This window comes from Oncorhynchus clarkii, unplaced genomic scaffold (assembly GCF_045791955.1).
Source record: "Oncorhynchus clarkii lewisi isolate Uvic-CL-2024 unplaced genomic scaffold, UVic_Ocla_1.0 unplaced_contig_6234_pilon_pilon, whole genome shotgun sequence".
In the NCBI taxonomy this organism is placed as follows: domain Eukaryota; kingdom Metazoa; phylum Chordata; class Actinopteri; order Salmoniformes; family Salmonidae; genus Oncorhynchus; species Oncorhynchus clarkii.
This window is the reverse complement of record NW_027258187.1, coordinates 62708-80944: the sequence shown is the minus strand read 5'-3', so window position 1 is coordinate 80944 and position 18237 is coordinate 62708. Positions and strand designations below refer to the sequence as shown.

At 49.5% G+C, this 18237-nt stretch overlaps 1 pseudogene; it reads right to left on the bottom strand.

Annotated features, from left to right (window-relative positions):
- Nucleotides 1-1433: 1433 nt before the first annotated feature.
- On the bottom strand, nucleotides 1434-17041 carry LOC139395933 (single-strand DNA endonuclease ASTE1-like; annotated as a pseudogene).
- Between the last annotated feature and the right edge of the window lie 1196 nt (nucleotides 17042-18237).

The window sequence follows — 18237 nt, the reverse complement described above, 5'->3', positions numbered from 1 at the left end:
TACCATGGTGGTGGTGGTGTGGGATATTCTGTGATGGTGGTGTTGTGGGATATTCCGTGGTGGTAGTGGTGTGGGCTACCATGGTGGAGGTGGTGTGGGCTACCATGGTGGTGGTGGTGTGGGCTACCATGGTGGTGGTGTGGGCAACTGTGGTGATGGATGTGTGGGCTACCATGGTGGTGGTGGTGTGGGCTACCATGGTGGTGGTGGTGTGGGCTACCGTGGTGGTGGTTTGGGCTACCATGGTGGAGGTGGTGTGGGCTACCATGGTGGTGGTGGTGTGGGCTACCATGGTAGTGGTGGTGTGGGCTACCGTGGTGGTGGAGGGGGTGTGGGCTACCATGGTGGTGTCGTGGGCAACTTTGGTGGTGGATGTGTGGGCTACCGTGGTGGTGGTGTGCGCTACCATGGTGGTGGTGGTGTGGGCTAACGTATTGGTGGATGTGTGGGCTACCGTGGTGGTCGTGTGAACTACCATGGTGGTGGTGGTGTGGGATATTCCGTGGTGGTGGTGTTGTGGGATATTCCCTGGTGGTAGTGGTGTGGGCTACGATGGTGGTGGAGGTGGTGTGGGCTACCGTGGTGGTGGTTTGGACTACCATTGTGGAGGTGGTGTGGGCTACCATGGTGCTGGAGGTGGTGTGGGCTACTGTGGCGGTGGTCTGGGATACCATGGTGGTGGTGGTGTGGGCTACTGTGGTGGTGGTGTGGGCTACCATGGTGGTGGTGGTGGTGTGGATTACCGTGGTGGTGGTGTGGGCTACCATGGTGGAGGTGGTGTGGGCTACCATGGTGGTGGTGGTGTGGGCTACCGTGGTGGTGGAGGGGGTGTGGGCTACCATGGTGGTGGTGTGGGCAACTGTGGTGGTGGATGTGTGGGCTACCGTGGTGGTGGTGTGGGCTACCATAGTGGTGGTGGTGTAGGCTACTTTGGTGGTGGTGTGGGATATAACGTGGTGGTGGTGGTGGTGTGGGCTACTGTGGTGGTGGTGTGGGATATCAAATCAAATCAAATCAAATCAAATTTATTTATATAGCCCTTCGTACATCAGCTGATATCTCAAAGTGCTGAACAGAAACCCAGCCTAAAACCCCAAACAGCAAGCAATGCAGGTGTAGAAGCACGGTGGCTAGGAAAAACTCCCTAGAAAGGCCAAAACCTAGGAAGAAACCTAGAGAGGAACCAGGCTATGTGGGGTGGCCAGTCCTCTTCTGGCTGTGCCGGGTGGAGATTATAACAAAACATGGTCAAGATGTTCAAATGTTCATAAATGACCAGCATGGTCGAAAAATATTAAGGCAGAACAGTTGAAACTGGAGCAGCAGCACAGCCAGGTGGACTGGGGACAGCAAGGAGTCATCATGTCAGGTAGTCCTGGGGCATGGTCCTAGGGCTCAGGTCCTCCGAGAGAGAGAAAGAGAGAAGGAGAGAATTAGAGAACGCACACCTAGATTCACACAGGACACCGAATAGGACAGGAGAAGTACTAGGATATACCTTGGTGGTGGTGGTGTGGGCTACTGTGATGGTAGTGGTGGTGTGGGCTACTGTGATGGTAGTGGTGGTGTGGGCTACCATGGTGGTGGAGGTGGTGTGGACTACCGTGTTGGTGGTGGTGTGGGCTACCATGGTGGTGGTGTGAACTACCATGGTTGTGGTCGTGTGGGCTACCATGGTGGTGGTGGTGGTGTGGGCTACCGTTGTGGAGGTGGTGGTGTGGGCTAATGTGGTGGTGGTGGTGTGGGATGTTCCGTGGTGGTGGTGGTGCGGGATACCATTGTGGTGGTTGTGTGGGCTACTGTGGTGGTGGTGTGGGCTACCATGGTGGTGTTGTGGGCTACCATGGTGGTGGAGGTGGTTTGGAATACCGTGGTGGTGGTGTGGGCTACCATGGTGGTGGTGGTGTGGGCTACCATGGTGGTGGAGTTGGTATGGGATACCATGGTGGTGGTGTGGGCTACCTTGGTGGTGGTGGTGGTGTGGGCTACTGTGGTGGTGGAGGTGGTGTGGGCTACCACGGTGGTGGTGTGGGCTACCATGGTGGTGGTGTGGGCTACCGTGGTGGTGGTGGTGTGGGCTACCATGGTGGTGGTGTGGGCTACCGTGGTGTTGGAGGTGGTGTGGGATATTCCTTGGTGGTGGTGGTGTGGGCTACTGTGATGGTGGTGGTGATGTGGGCTACCATGGTGGTGGTGGTGTGGGTGGTGGTGGGCTCCTATGTTGGTGGAGGTGGTGTGGGCTACTGTGGTAGTGGTGTGGGCTACCATGGTGGTGTTTGTGTGGGCCATCGTGGTGGTGGAGGTGGCGTGGGCTACCATGGTGGTGGTGGTGTGGACTACCATGGTGGTGGTGGTGTGGGCTACCATGGTGGTGTTGGTGTGGGCTACTGTGGTGGTGGTGTGGGCTACCATGGTGGTATTGTGGGCTACCATGGTGGTGGAGGTGGTTTGGAATACCGTGGTGGTGGTGTGGGCTACCATGGTGGTGGTGGTGTGGGCTACCATGGTGGTGGAGTTGGTATGGGATACCATGATGGTGGTGTGGGCTACCTTGGTGGTGGTGGTGGTGTGGGCTACTGTGGTGGTGGTGGTGTGGGCTACTGTGGTGGTGGTGGTGTGGGCTACTGTGGTGGTGGTGTGGGATATTCCTTGGTGGTGGTGGTGTGGGATATTCCTTGGTTGTGGTGGTGTGGGCTACTGTGGTGGTTGTGTGGGCTACTGTGATGGTAGTGGTGGTGTGGGCTACCATGGTGGTGGTGGTGTGGGCTACCGTGGTGGTGGTGGTGTGGGCTACCATGGTGGTGGTGTGGGCTACCGTGGTGTTGGAGGTGGTGTGGGATATTCCTTGGTGGTGGTGGTGTGGGCTACTGTGATGGTGGTGGTGATGTGGGCTACCATGGTGGTGGTGGTGTGGGTGGTGGTGGGCTCCTATGTTGGTGGAGGTGGTGTGGGCTACTGTGGTAGTGGTGTGGGCTACCATGGTGGTGTTTGTGTGGGCCATCGTGGTGGTGGAGGTGGCGTGGGCTACCATGGTGGTGGTGGTGTGGACTACCATGGTGGTGGTGGTGTGGGCTACCATGGTGGTGTTGGTGTGGGCTACTGTGGTGGTGGTGTGGGCTACCATGGTGGTATTGTGGGCTACCATGGTGGTGGAGGTGGTTTGGAATACCGTGGTGGTGGTGTGGGCTACCATGGTGGTGGTGGTGTGGGCTACCATGGTGGTGGAGTTGGTATGGGATACCATGATGGTGGTGTGGGCTACCTTGGTGGTGGTGGTGGTGTGGGCTACTGTGGTGGTGGTGGTGTGGGCTACTGTGGTGGTGGTGGTGTGGGCTACTGTGGTGGTGGTGTGGGATATTCCTTGGTGGTGGTGGTGTGGGATATTCCTTGGTGGTGGTGGTGTGGGCTACTGTGGTGGTTGTGTGGGCTACTGTGATGGTAGTGGTGGTGTGGGCTACCATGGTGGTGGTGGTGTGGGCTACCGTGGTGGTGGTGTGAACTCCGTGGTTGTGGTGGTAGTTGTGTGGGCTACTGTGGTGGTAGTTGTGTGGGCTACCGTGGTGGTAGTTGTGTGGGCTACCGTGGTGGTGGTGTGGGCTACCGTGGTGGTAGTTGTGTGGGCTACCGTGGTGGTAGTTGTGCGGGCTACTGTGGTGGTGGTTGTGTGGGCTACCGTGGTGGTAGTTGTGTGGGCTACCGTGGTGGTTGTTGTGTGGGCTACCGTGGTGGTAGTTGTGTGGGCTACCGTGGTGGTAGTTGTGTGGGCTACTGTGGTGGTAGTTGTGTGGGCTGCCGTGGTGGTAGTTGTGTGGGCTACCGTGGTGGTGGTGTGGGCTACCGTGGTGGTAGTTGTGTGGGCTACCGTGGTGGTAGTTGTGTGGGCTACCGTGGTGGTAGTTGTTTGGGCTACCGTGGTGGTAGTTGTGTGGGCTACTGTGGTGGTGGTAGTTGTGTGGGCTACCGTGGTGGTGGTTGTGTTGGCTACCGTGGTGGTGGTTGTGTGGGCTACCGTGGTGGTGGTAGTTGTGTGGGCTACCGTGGTGGTAGTTGTGTGGGCTACCATGGTGGTGGTAGTTGTGTGGGCTACCATGGTGGTGGTAGTTGTGTGGGCTACCGTGGTGGTGGTGGTGTGGGCTACCGTGGTGGTAGTTGTGTGGGCTACTGTGGTGGTGGTTGTGTGGGCTACCGTGGTGGTAGTTGTGTGGGCTACTGTGGTGATGGTTGTGTGGGCTACTGTGGTGGTAGTTGTGTGGGCTACTGTGGTGGTGGTTGTGTGGGCTACTGTGGTGGTAGTTGTGTTGGCTACCGTGGTGGTGGTGGTGTGGGCTACTGTGATGGTGGTGGTGGTGTGGGCTACTGTGGTGGTGGTGGTGGTGTGGGCTACTGTGGTGGTGGTGGTGTGGGCTACCGTGGTGGTGGTGCTGTGGGCTACTGTGGTGGTGGTGATGGTGTGGGCTACTGTGGTGGTGGTGGTGTGGGCTACCGTGGTGGTGGTTCTGTGGGCTACCGTGGTGGTGGTGCTGTTGGCTACCGTGGTGGTGGTGGTGTGGGCTACTGTGGTGGTGGTGGTGGTGTGGGCTACTGTGGTGGTGGTGGTAGTGTGGGCTACTGTGGTGGTGGTTGTGTGGGCTACTGTGGTGGTAGTTGTGTTGGCTACTGTGGTGGTGGTGTGGGCTACTGTGGTGGTGGTGTGGGCTACTGTGGTGGTGGTGGTGGTGTGGGCTACCGTGGTGGTAGTTGTGTGGGCTACCGTGGTGGTGGTTCAAACATACATTTTCTTATTCCATTCAATTCTAATCCTAATCCAACCTAATATATTTCTCCCATTACCTTCTAAACATCCACCATTTTAAACGTTCCAACTCCATTAGATTATCAACCTCCTCCTCTAACAAACATAGTCAATATGCATCACACCTTACAGCAAACAACAATATAACATTCTACCATTTTACTGCACTACTTTAACTCCCCTTTAATATTTCACAATGTTTATTTCACAATGTTTATTTCACAATGTTTATTTCACAATGTTTATTTCACAATGTTTTCAACCTTTAACATTTAACATATTTAACCTTGAATTTTCACTTCAATAAACCTCAGTCACAATAAAAAAAGAATAATTTACTCTCATTTTTCTTATTTTCTTTTAATCAATGTCAAATCTCTTATCAATGTTCTCTGTGCTCCATGTGTAAGTGAAAGGGGAAGCGCTTCATGAGTATGAGTGTATGCAAATGGGGCCTTCCTACCTATGCACTCTGTCACTTTAATGTCACAGAAAACAGTATATAACTCAACAGGTGGTCCCTATATAGTGGTCACCATATCTATAACTCAACAGGTGGTCCCTATTTAGTGGTCCCTATATCTATAACTCAACAGAGCTTTATTGAATCTTTCCTTCCTCTTGTGACGGGACATTGGGACTTCAGTACAGCCTACTCCATCATCATCATCATCATCATCAAATTCTTCATCCTCCAGCGACAGAATCTGCAGAGGGGCCGTCAGGTTGTCCAGTGGTCTCAGCTTCCTGGAAGTTGAGTATGGACGCATGGCGTCCAGCATGGCTTTGTACAGCTGCCCAGATGAAGGGTCTTCCATCAGGAGAGAATCCGGGGTCACCCCCCGTCTCAGTTGGCCCACAAGCTGGTGCACCAGAGTGCCCTTGTACAGCCTAGACTCCAACAGGGAAACAACAGAGGGTTGAATTAGCTGTGTTGCTGCTGGGCTAGAAAACAATGTGAAGGAATACCACTGGTCTACTCTAGAGGTTAGAGGTTAGAGGTTAGGGTTGTTTTAGGAAGGGACACCTTACCAGGCACACTGAGGCTCAGGTAGAGGGAAGCACAGCAGTTGGTTCAGGTCAAGGCAATCCCTCATGCAGCGCTTCCATTGGCTATAGGCGTGGACCACACCCAGGTCTGGACTCATAGCACGTCTCTGAATCAGCCCTCTCATCCTCTCCAACACTGGTCTCTCCTCTATAAACCCTGATACACAAGAAGGGGAGGAGTCATTGGCTGCACTTCACGTACTTTATTTATAAATTCCAAGTTGTGTGTGGCTGTGTGTGTGTTTTCATTCATGCTCTGGTCCATACCTCTCTGGCTCTTCCTCTGTCTGCAGAGCTCTCCGAACACAAGTCCTAGTAGCAGGGCCTGCAGGAGAGGATGGTCTGGTCGGGGATGGGCGTGCCTCAGCCAGTAGTAGGTAACAGCCACAGGAAGTCCCAGATGAGGTGGGACACCATTCAAAGTGGACTGGGACACACCAACGGTCTCCAAAAACACCTCAAGCCGCACTAAATGTGGAGCCTAAGAGACAGAACAAGAGAATGAGAATTAATTTCAGAATCAACAGCAGCATGTTTATATTATACTGTATACTACATCACGTCTACATACCTGATATACTGTATACTACATCACGTCTACATACCTGATATACTGTATACTACATCACGTCTACATACCTGATATACTGTATACTACATCATGTCTACATACCTGTATACTACACATACCTGATATACTGTATACTACATCACGTCTACATACCTGATATACTGTATACTACATCACGTCTACATACCTGATATACTGTATACTACATCATGTCTACATACCTGATATACTGTATACTACATCACGTCTACATACCTGATATACTGTATACTACATCACGTCTACATACCTGATATACTGTATACTATATCATGTCTACATACCTGATATACTGTATACTACATCATGTCTACATACCTGATATACTGTATACTACATCACGTCTACATACCTGATATACTGTATACTACATCATGTCTACATACCTGATATACTGTATACTACATGATATACTGTATACTACATCATGTGTGTATACTACAGCTACATACCTGATATACTGTATACTACATCATGTCTGATATACTGTATACTACATCATGCAGATATACTGTATACTACATCATGGGTATACATGGCATTAACCTTGCTGCTGGTCAGGTTTGTTTCTTCCCTGTCATACTCCTCCACTTCCCTCCCTTCACCCAGCAGCAGCCCGTAGAATACGAATAAAATAAAGTATGGGCCGAGAGGTGATGTTCCCACTGGGTAAGCTGTGATCTTCCACTTGGATACCCTGTATCACTGGCCTCCGCTGCAGAATGTATATCATGTAGGGGGGAAGTGTCCCCTTCGTCAACGGCAGCAGAGTCCAGTCTGGAAGGACACTCAGATGGTCTGGGAGAAGGCCGGCATCAGGCGCCTCGCCATCATTGAAGAAACGCTCCAGGCAACCGGGTTGAATCTGGTATGTTTCTATGCCCTGAGAGAGGGCCTGGATGGCAGCATCCATGTTGTTTTCCCCATGACCGATGAGGAGGGGCACATTGTCCAAGGCCTCCTGCTTCTCCTGGAAACTGGCCAGCCATTTCAGCAACTTGTTGAAAAAGACAACCCCTTCCCAAGCACAAAAAACAACACACATATATATATATATATATATATATATATATATATAATATAAAGCAGGCATTTAATATACCTTTGAGCATCAATTACACCAGTTATTAATTACACTTTGGATGGTGTATCAATACACCCAGTCACAATAAAGATACAGGTATCCTTACTAACTCAGTTGCCAGAGAGGAAGGAAACTGCTCAGGGATTTCACCTTGAGGTCAATGGTGACGTTAATGGCTGTGATAGGAGAAAACTGAGGATCAACAACATTGTAGTTATTCCACAATACTAACCTAATTGACAGAGTGAAAATAAGGAAGCCTGTACAGCAGAGATCTCCAACCTTTTCTAGCATGACAGCTACATAAAGAAAAATGAATTTCACGAGCTACTCATTTTTTTAATAGCTTTCAAATCGTCAAATTCTTCTCCTCTCCTCAACCCTGCAACTCTTCCCCTGTTCCTTGTACAAGATATGTGTTTTCTGGCAATATATAATAGTCAAATAACAACTCTAAGGGGGCCCTATAAAATGTTATTTTGAATTATTCCAAATTCTGTTTTTTACTCTCAATATTACAATTATTCAGAGAGAAAAACACGGAAATTGATGTTCTGAGTCCATGTCAATGCTTAAATCACATCAACAGAAAAATGTAGAGGTCTGAAAAAAAAATGCTAACAAATGTAAAAAAAATCTGTAATTCCCCTTTAATTGTACATCTAGCAGGAGAGGAATGTATTGGTTTAGCAATGTTTCTGCTGTTAGGCCTACTGCTGCAGCACATCATGGCAGAGACTGCTAAACAATGGCCTCCTAATTTATGCAAATCATCATGATATCCAAAACCATTCAAAAGTTTGGGGTCACTTAGAAATGTCCTTTTTTTTTAAAGAAAAACACAATATTTGGCCACACAAATAACATCAAATTGATTAGAAATACAGTGTAGAAATTGTTAATGTTGTAAATGACTATTGGAGCTGCAATTGGAAGATTTGTTATGGAATATCTACATAGGCTACAGAGGCCCATTATCAGCAACCATCACTCCTGTGTTCCAATGGCACGTTGTGTTAGCTAATCTGTCATGTACTGTCATGTTGTGTCTTGTCTCTGTCCTTTCCCTTCACCCTGTCTCCCTCTGCTGGTCGTTGTTAGGTTACCTTTTCTCCTCCTCTTTCCCCCAGCTGTGCCTTGTCTCCTCCTAACTACCCATTCACCCCGTTTCCCACCTGTTCCCTTTTTTCCCTCTGATTAGGTCCCTATATCTCTCTCTGTTTTTGTTCCTGTCCTTGTCGGATTCTTGTTTGTTGTGTTTCATGCCTGAACCAGACTGTCGTCATGTTTGCTGTAACCTTGTCTTGTCCTGTCGGAATCTGCCGGTCCGTCTGAGCCTACCTATGTTTGGTAATTAAAGAAGCTCTGTCTAAGTTAATTCGCTTTTGGGTCCTCATTCACGCACCGTAACAGAAGAATCCGACCAAGAATGGACCCAGCGACTTCGGATCCTCTCCACTCAGCCGTCGGGATCCAGGGAGCGATGCTAGGCAGACACGAGCAGGAAGTGTCTGCTGCTCGACATGCCGTTGAGACCCTGGCCACCCAAGTCTCCAACCTCACAGAACAGGTTCACCATCTCCGCCTCGATCCACCGGCCACTTCCAGGGCTTTCGAATCTCCGGAGCCCAGAATCAATAACCCGCCGTGTTACTCTGGGGAGCCCACTGAATGCCGCTCGTTCCTCACCCAGTGTGATATTGTGTTTTCTCTCCAGCCCAACACTTACTCCAGGAGCACTGCTCGTGTCGCCTACGTCATATCTCTCCTTATTGGACGGGCTCGTGAGTGGGGCACGGCAATCTGGGAGGCAAGGGCTGAGTGTACTAACCAGTATCAGGACTTTAAGGAGGAGATGATACGGGTTTTTGATCGATCTGTTTTTGGGGAGGAGGCTTCCAGGGCCCTGTCTTCCCTATGTCAAGGCAATCGATCCATAACAGACTACTCTATTGAGTTTCGCACTCTTGCTGTCTCCAGTGGCTGGAACGAGCCGGCCTTGCTCGCTCGTCTTCTGGAGGGTTTCCGCGCAGAGGTAAAGGATGAGATTCTCTCCCGGGAGGTTCCTTCCAGCGTGGATTCCTTGATTGAACTCGCTATTCGCATTGAGCGACGGGTTGATCTTCGTCACCGACCTCGTTTAAAGGAGCTCGCGCTCTCCGTCGCCTCCCTCTCCGCATCACTACCATCTTCCTCTGCCGGCTCGGGTGCTGAGCCCATGCAGCTGGGAGGTATCCGCATCTCGACTAAGGAGAGGGAACGGAGAATCACCAACCGCCTCTGTCTCTATTGCGGTTCCGCTGGTCATTTTGTCACTTCATGTCCAGTAAAAGGCCAGAGCTCGTCAGTAAGCGGAGGGCTACTGGTGAGCGCTACTACTCCTGTCTCTCCTTCAAGATCCTGCACTACCTTGTCGGTCCATCTACGCTGGACCGGTTCGTCAGCTTCCTGCAGTGCATTAATAGACTCTGGGGCGGAGGGCTGTTTTATGGACGAGACCTGGGCTCGGGAACATGACATTCCTCTCAGACAGTTAAAGGAGCCCACGGCCTTGTTCGCCCTGGATGGTAGTCCTCTCCCCAGGATTCAGCGTGAGACGCTACCTTTAACCCTCACTGTTTCTGGTAATCATAGTGAAACCATTTCTTTTTTAATTTTTCGTTCACCTTTTACACCTGTTGTTTTGGGCCATCCCTGGCTAGTTTGTCATAATCCTTCCATTAATTGGTCTAGTAATTCTATCCTCTCCTGGAACGTCTCTTGTCATGTGAAATGTTTAATGTCTGCTATCCCTCCTGTTTCCTCTGTCTCTTCTTCACAGGAGGAGCCTGGTGATTTGACAGGGGTGCCGGAGGAATATCACGATCAGCGCACGGTGTTCAGTCGGTCCAGGGCCACCTCTCTTCCTCCACACCGGTCGTATGATTGTAGTATTGATCTCCTTCCGGGAACCACCCCCCCCCCCCGGGGTAGACTATACTCTCTGTCGGCTCCCGAACGTAAGGCTCTCGAAGATTATTTGTCTGTAGCTCTTGACGCCGGTACCATAGTCCCCTCCTCCTCTCCCGCCGGAGCGGGGTTTTTTTTTGTCAAGAAGAAGGACGGGTCTCTGCGCCCCTGCATAGATTATCGAGGGCTGAATGACATAACAGTGAAGAATCGTTATCCGCTTCCTCTTATGTCTTCAGCCTTCGAGATCCTGCAGGGAGCCAGGTTTTTCACTAAGTTGGACCTTCGTAACGCTTACCATCTCGTGCGCATCAGGGAGGGGGACGAGTGGAAGACGGCGTTTAACACTCCGTTAGGGCACTTTGAATACCGGGTTCTTCCTTTCGGCCTCGCTAACGCTCCAGCTGTCTTTCAGGCATTAGTCAATGATGTCCTGAGAGACATGCTGAACATCTTTGTTTTCGTTTACCTTGACGATATCCTGATTTTTTCACCGTCACTCCAGATTCATGTTCAGCACGTTCGACGTGTCCTCCAGCGCCTTTTAGAGAATTGTCTTTTTGTGAAGGCTGAGAAGTGCACTTTTCATGCCTCCTCCGTCACATTTCTCGGTTCTGTTATTTCCGCTGAAGGCATTAAGATGGATCCCGCTAAGGTCCAAGCTGTCATTGATTGGCCCGTCCCTAAGTCACGCGTCGAGCTGCAGCGCTTTCTCGGCTTCGCGAACTTCTATCGTCGTTTCATCCGTAATTTCGGTCAGGTGGCAGCTCCTCTCACAGCCCTTACTTCTGTCAAGACGTGCTTTAAGTGGTCCGTTTCCGCCCAGGGAGCTTTTGATCTCCTCAAGAATCGTTTTACATCCGCTCCTATCCTTGTTACACCTGACGTCTCTAGACAGTTCGTTGTCGAGGTTGACGCGTCAGAGGTGGGCGTGGGAGCCATTCTTTCTCAGCGCTCCCTCTCTGACGACAAGGTCCACCCATGCGCGTATTTTTCTCATCGCCTGTCGCCGTCGGAACGTAACTATGATGTGGGTAACCGCGAACTGCTCGCCATCCGGTTAGCCCTAGGCGAATGGCGACAGTGGTTGGAGGGGGCGACCGTTCCTTTTGTCGTTTGGACTGACCATAGGAACCTTGAGTACATCCGTTCTGCCAAACGACTTAATGCGCGTCAGGCGCGTTGGGCGCTGTTTTTCGCTCGTTTCGAGTTCGTGATTTCTTATCGTCCGGGCTCTAAGAACACCAAGCCTGATGCTTTGTCTCGTCTCTTCAGTTCTTCAGTAGCCTCCACTGACCCCGAGGGGATTCTCCCTGAGGGGCGTGTTGTCTGGGGAATTGAGAGGCAGGTAAAACAAGCGCTCACTCACACTCCGTCGCCGCGCGCTTGTCCTAGGAACCTTCTTTTCGTTCCCGTTCCTACTCGTCTGGCCGTTCTTCAGTGGGCTCACTCTGCCAAGTTAGCCGGCCACCCTGGCGTTCGGGGTACGCTTGCTTCCATTCGCCAGCGTTTTTGGTGGCCCACCCGGGAGCATGACACGCGTCGTTTCGTGGCTGCTTGTTCGGTCTGCGCGCAGACTAAGTCCGGTAACTCTCCTCCTGCCGGCCGTCTCAGGCCGCTTCCTATTCCCTCTCGACCGTGGTCTCACATCGCCTTAGATTTTGTCACCGGACTGCCTTCGTCAGCGGGGAAGACTGTTATTCTTACGGTTGTCGATAGGTTCTCTAAGGCGGCTCATTTCATTCCCCTTGCTAAGCTTCCTTCTGCTAAAGAGACGGCACAAATCATCATCGAGAATGTTTTCAGAATTCATGGCCTTCCGTCAGACGTCGTTTCGGACAGAGGTCCGCAATTCACGTCTCAATTTTGGAGGGAGTTTTGCCGTTTGATTGGGGCTTCCGTCAGTCTCTCTTCCGGCTTTCACCCCCAGTCTAACGGTCAAGCAGAACGGGCCAATCAGACTATTGGTCGCATCTTACGCAGTCTTTCTTTTCGTAACCCTGCGTCTTGGTCAGAACAGCTCCCCTGGGCAGAATACGCCCACAACTCGCTTCCTTCGTCTGCGACCGGGCTATCTCCTTTTCAGAGTAGCCTCGGGTACCAGCCTCCGCTGTTCTCATCTCAGTTCGCCGAGTCCAGCGTCCCCTCCGCTCAGGCTTTTGTCCAACGTTGCGAGCGCACCTGGAAGAGGGTCAGGTCTGCACTTTGCCGTTATAGGACGCAGACTGTGAGGGCTGCTAATAAGCGTAGAACTAAGAGTCCTAGATATTGTCGCGGTCAGAGAGTTTGGCTCTCCACTCAGAACCTTCCCCTTAAGACGGCTTCTCGCAAGTTGACCCCGCGGTTCATTGGTCCGTTCCGTATTTCTCGGGTCATTAATCCTGTCGCAGTTCGACTTCTTCTTCCGCGATACCTTCGTCGCGTCCACCCGGTCTTCCATGTCTCCTGCATCAAGCCCGTCCTTCGCGCCCCCGCTCGTCTTCCCCCCCCCCCCCCCCATCCTTGTCGAGGGCGCACCCATCTACAGGGTCCGTAGAATTTTGGACATGCGTCCTCGGGGCCGTGGTCACCAGTACCTCGTAGATTGGGAGGGGTACGGTCCTGAGGAGAGGAGTTGGGTTCCCTCTCGGGACGTGCTGGACCGTGCGCTGATCGAGGATTTCCTCCGTTGCCGCCAGGTTTCCTCCTCGAGTGCGCCAGGAGGCGCTCGGTGAGTGGGGGGGTACTGTCATGTACTGTCATGTTGTGTCTTGTCTCTGTCCTTTCCCTTCACCCTGTCTCCCTCTGCTGGTCGTTGTTAGGTTACCTTTTCTCCTCCTCTTTCCCCCAGCTGTGCCTTGTCTCCTCCTAACTACCCATTCACCCCGTTTCCCACCTGTTCCCTTTTTTCCCTCTGATTAGGTCCCTATATCTCTCTCTGTTTTTGTTCCTGTCCTTGTCGGATTCTTGTTTGTTGTGTTTCATGCCTGAACCAGACTGTCGTCATGTTTGCTGTAACCTTGTCTTGTCCTGTCGGAATCTGCCGGTCCGTCTGAGCCTACCTATGTTTGGTAATTAAAGAAGCTCTGTCTAAGTTAATTCGCTTTTGGGTCCTCATTCACGCACCGTAACATAATCGAAGTTCATCATTTTAAAAGGCTAATTGCTCATTAGAAAACCCTTTTGCCATTATGTTAAAAGAGCTGAAAACTGTTGTACTGATTAAAGAAGCAATAAAATTGGCCTTCTTTAGACTAGATGAGTATCTGGAGCATCAGCATTTGTGGGTTCGATTACAGGCTCAAAATGGCCAGAAACTCGTCAGTCTATTCTTGTTCTGAGAAATGAAGACTATTCCATGCGAGAAATTGCCAAGAAACTGAAGATCTCGTACAACGCTGTGTACTACTCCCTTCACAGAACAGCGCAAACTGGCTCTAACCAGAATAGAAAGAGGAGTGGGAGGCCCCGGTGCACAACTGAGCAAGAGGACAAGTACATTAGAGTGTCTAGTTTGAGAAACAGAAGCCTCACAAGTCCTCAACTGGAAGCTTCATTAAATAGTACCCTTCAAAACACTAGTCTCAACGTCAACAGTGAAGAGGCGACTCCGGGATGCTGGACCTTCTAGGCATTTCACTGTAAGGTCTACACATGTTGTATTCGGCACATGTGACTAATACAATTGATTTGATTTAAGTCAAGGTCAGAATCTGCCATAGACACCCTTTAAATTATTTGATCTCCACAACAAATGACATTATCATGTTGTCATAAATTTAAACATTGTCAAGTTTAAATTTATGGTCAGACAACAAAAAGAGAGAATGGTACATGAAAAAAGGAATTATGTTCCATTGAAGCGCGCTTAACTTGGTCTTAATCAGCCCTCATAGGAGGAATGTATTATATAAAATGTTTTCTATTCCATCTGACTTGGAAATGAAACCTCGTAACAGACAAGCTGCTGCACACAATTGGTAAAAACTTGTTGGGTTGGTTGGTGTCTGGATCTGGATCCCAAAACTGTCTGGGTTGGTTGGTAAGGGCAGGTATAAGCTACGGACAATGAACACAATCGCATTTTATCAATGGAAATGAGATACCGTCACGAGATTCCAAGGCCCTTTGTCATGCCATTCATCCAAATTATGTTTCAGCCACAAGTCTCAAGGATCTGTACACATTGTGTGTGTATGTGTATGTGTGTGTGCGTGTGCGTGCGAGAGAGAGAGAGAGAGAGAGAGAGAGAGAGAGAGAGAGAGAGAGAGAGAGAGAGAGAGAGAGAGAGAGAGAGAGAGAGAGAGAGAGAGAGAGAGAGAGAGAGAGAGAGAGAGAGAGAGAGAGAGGGAGAGAGAGGGAGAGAGAGGGAGAGAGAGAGAGAGAGACTAATTAATGTATTGCAGAGTTTTTTTGTCACAACTCTTCCCCCAATGACTATTTTAATCTCTGAAGAAAGACTTATCTGGTGGAAGCACTTCATTCTGTTTCTTTGCTTGTAGTATCTGTAGTATCTGTAGTATCTGTAGTATCTGTAGTATTTGTAGTATCTGTAGTATCTGTAGTATCTGTAGTATCTGTAGTATCTGTAGTATCTGTAGTATCTGTAGTATTTGTTTACAAAATGAAAGTAAAGATGCTGTAACTGTATGGTCTTTCATCTGGTAAAGTCCACTATGTTGTGAGCTGCTGCTTGCATTTGACCAGATGTCTCAGATAAACAAAATGAATGTCAGTGGTCTGTTTTCTGATTTCAGATACACGCGCAATTTTTCAGTTTTTGATTTGTTAAAAAAGTTTGAAATATCCAATAAATGTCGTTCCACTTCATGATTGTGTCCCACTTGTTGTTGATTCTTCACAAAAAAATACAGTTTTATATCTTTATGTTTGAAGCCTGAAATGTGGCAAAAGGTCGCAAAGTTCAAGGGGGCCGAATACTTTCGCAAGGCACTGTATACACAACCGGTCAAAAGTTTTAGTCAAAGGTTTGGACACACCTACTCATTCAAGTGTTTTTCTTTATTTTTTACAATTTTCTACATTGTAGAATAATAGTGAAGACATCAACACTATGAAATAACACGTATGGAACCAGTAACCAAACAAGGGTTAAACAAATCAAAATATGTTTTATATTTGAGATTCTTCAAATAGCCACCCTTTGCCTTGACGACAGCTACAATATTATTGTAGCGATCCTTGAGCCACCTAACAATTCCCACCAAGTGGGTTAACCCTGTTGGTACAAGGCGTAGGGTGTTGCCTTTCACGCCAGCTACCTGGGTTCGCCCCACCATTCACTACAGTATTTTATATGTATATATTTTTTATTTTAATTATTTAACCTGGCAAGTCAGTTCAGACCTAATTCTTTTTTACAACGACGGCCTAGGAACAGTGGGTTAACTGCGTTGTTCAGGGGCAGAACGACAGATTTGTACCTTGTCAGTTCGGGAATTCGATCTAGCAACCTTTCGGTTACTTGCCCAACACTCTAACCACTAGGTTACTTGCCGTCCCTACACTCTAACCACTAGGTTACCTGCCGTCCCTACACTCTATCCACTAGGCTACCTGTCGTCCCTACACTCTAACCACTAGGTTACCTGCCGTCCCTACACTCTAACCACTAGGTTACCTGCCGTCCCTACACTCTAATCACTAGGCTACCTGCCGTCCCTACACTCTAACCACTAGGCTACCTGCCGTCCCCACACTCTAACCACTAGACGACCTGCCGCCCCAAATGCATCTGTAGTAGTTATGTTTACTTCGGTATACGCGTAATATGTTCAAACTTACTTGGCTTTCGATTGGGTTCCATCGGCGAGTTGTCTTTCCACCTGATGGGAAAGCCCATCTTAACCAAGTTGACATAGTCGTTTCCTGCGATGGCAGCGAAGACCGGGAGAAGCTGTCTGTTGATGTTGACTTGTCTGCAGAAGCTTGTTGTGGTGTACCGCTTGCAGGGGATGTAATTTTCAGGACTCCAGCCTTGCACTGACGCGTTCTGCCACTGAAAATGGGACATGGGAAGAAATCCAGCCTGGATGTCAAAAATATAAAAGTCATTGTCATTGGACAGGACCGGACACTTCCACCTTTGAGCCAAGGAGGCTATTTCTTGGTCTGCCTCAGAAAGTGCCTGTGCGAACGGGACCCCTAAGCTGGAAAGGACCTCTTTAAAGACTTGTCTGGCAAGGGTTGGTATTAACCTGGCCCCTCGAAGCCCCTTGAAGCCCCTCGAAGCCCCTCGAAGCCCCTTGGACAACTTGTTGGCTGTGTCGATCTTTGATTCAGCTCGTTTTCTGAGAGTTTCAAACTTTTTGTCGGTGGGGTCGGAGCCTCCGTCTATAATCACATAAGGTTCAATGCCGCAATCTCTCAGCGCCTTGAAGAACTTGCAGACCTGGTCCTCAAAATCCCCTCCATGCTGCTGATCCACACTTGAGTTAAAATAAAGAAAGTGGTAGATATTACTACCATCTATGACCACCTTGCTGTTTCTGAAATGATCATCTTTTAAAAATGTTCCACAATGATCTATGAAATTGGTCAAACCCTGGATACCCATGATGAGCTTCTTCTAGGATATGATGTCTTTCTAAGTGAAGAGTCACAATGGAAGGTCACAGGACTATTTATAGCATCGTCACAATGGAAGGATTTACATTTCGTTAAGTTTCCCTTTCAATTCGTCATCTCCCTAATCTATTTATGGTCACTTGCTGAGCAGGTCTAGACTAGTTTATGGGAAATCCTATATGAAAATAATACAGTCAGAAATGGGTTACTACTGTGGTGGTGGTGTGGGCTACTGTGGTGGTGGTGTGGGCTAACATGGTGGTGGTGTGGGCTACCATGATGGTGGTGGTGTGGGCTAACATGGTGGTGGTGGTGTGGGCTATCATGGTGGTGGTGTGGGCTACCGTGGTGGTGGTGTGGGCTACCATTATGGTGGTGGTGTGGGCTACCGTGGTGGTGGTGTGGGCTACCGTGGTGGTGGTGTGGGCTACCGTGGTGGTGGTGGTGTGGGGTACCATGGTGGTGATGGTGTGGGCTACCATGGTGGTGGTGGTGTGGGCTACCATGGTGGTGATGGTGTGGGCTACCATGGTGGTGGTGGTGTGGGCTACCATGGTGGTGATGTGGGCTACCATGGTGGTGGTGTGGGCTACCATGGTGGTGATGTGGGCTACCATGGTGGTGGTGTGGGCTACCATGGTGGTGGTGTGGGCTACCATGGTGGTGGTGGTGTGGGCTACCATGGTGGTGGTGGTGTGGGCTACCATGGTGGTGGTGTGGGCTACTAGTTAAATTGCAGGAAGACACGGAGTAACAGGTCTGAGGTTTAAATGTGTATTCAGCTCAAATACAAGAGGGGAGTTCCGGTTTAGCAGGTGAATGGAGAAGAAGCTCGTGGACGAAGCTCCTACGTATTAGTTAATTTTGCCAAATCTGAACTTTGCGTTCCACTTTCTTACATATCATGTTTGATTGGTTCGTAAGTTACCTTTTTTATTCAAATGTCACATGACCTGAGGAGCAGAAGACCTGTCAAAAACATGTCAAACTATGTTTAAAATCAATCGTAAGGTTGTTTTTTGTCATAAATAATCAATAATATTTCAACCGGATAAAAGCTTTGTCAATAGAAAAGGAGAATTAAGAAAGGCTCCCGATCACGCGTTGGGCTCATGTCTGGAAATTTCCACTGTTGAAAGTGCTGTATCTCATCTCATTTTTCAGAGTAAAAGACTGAAACAATGC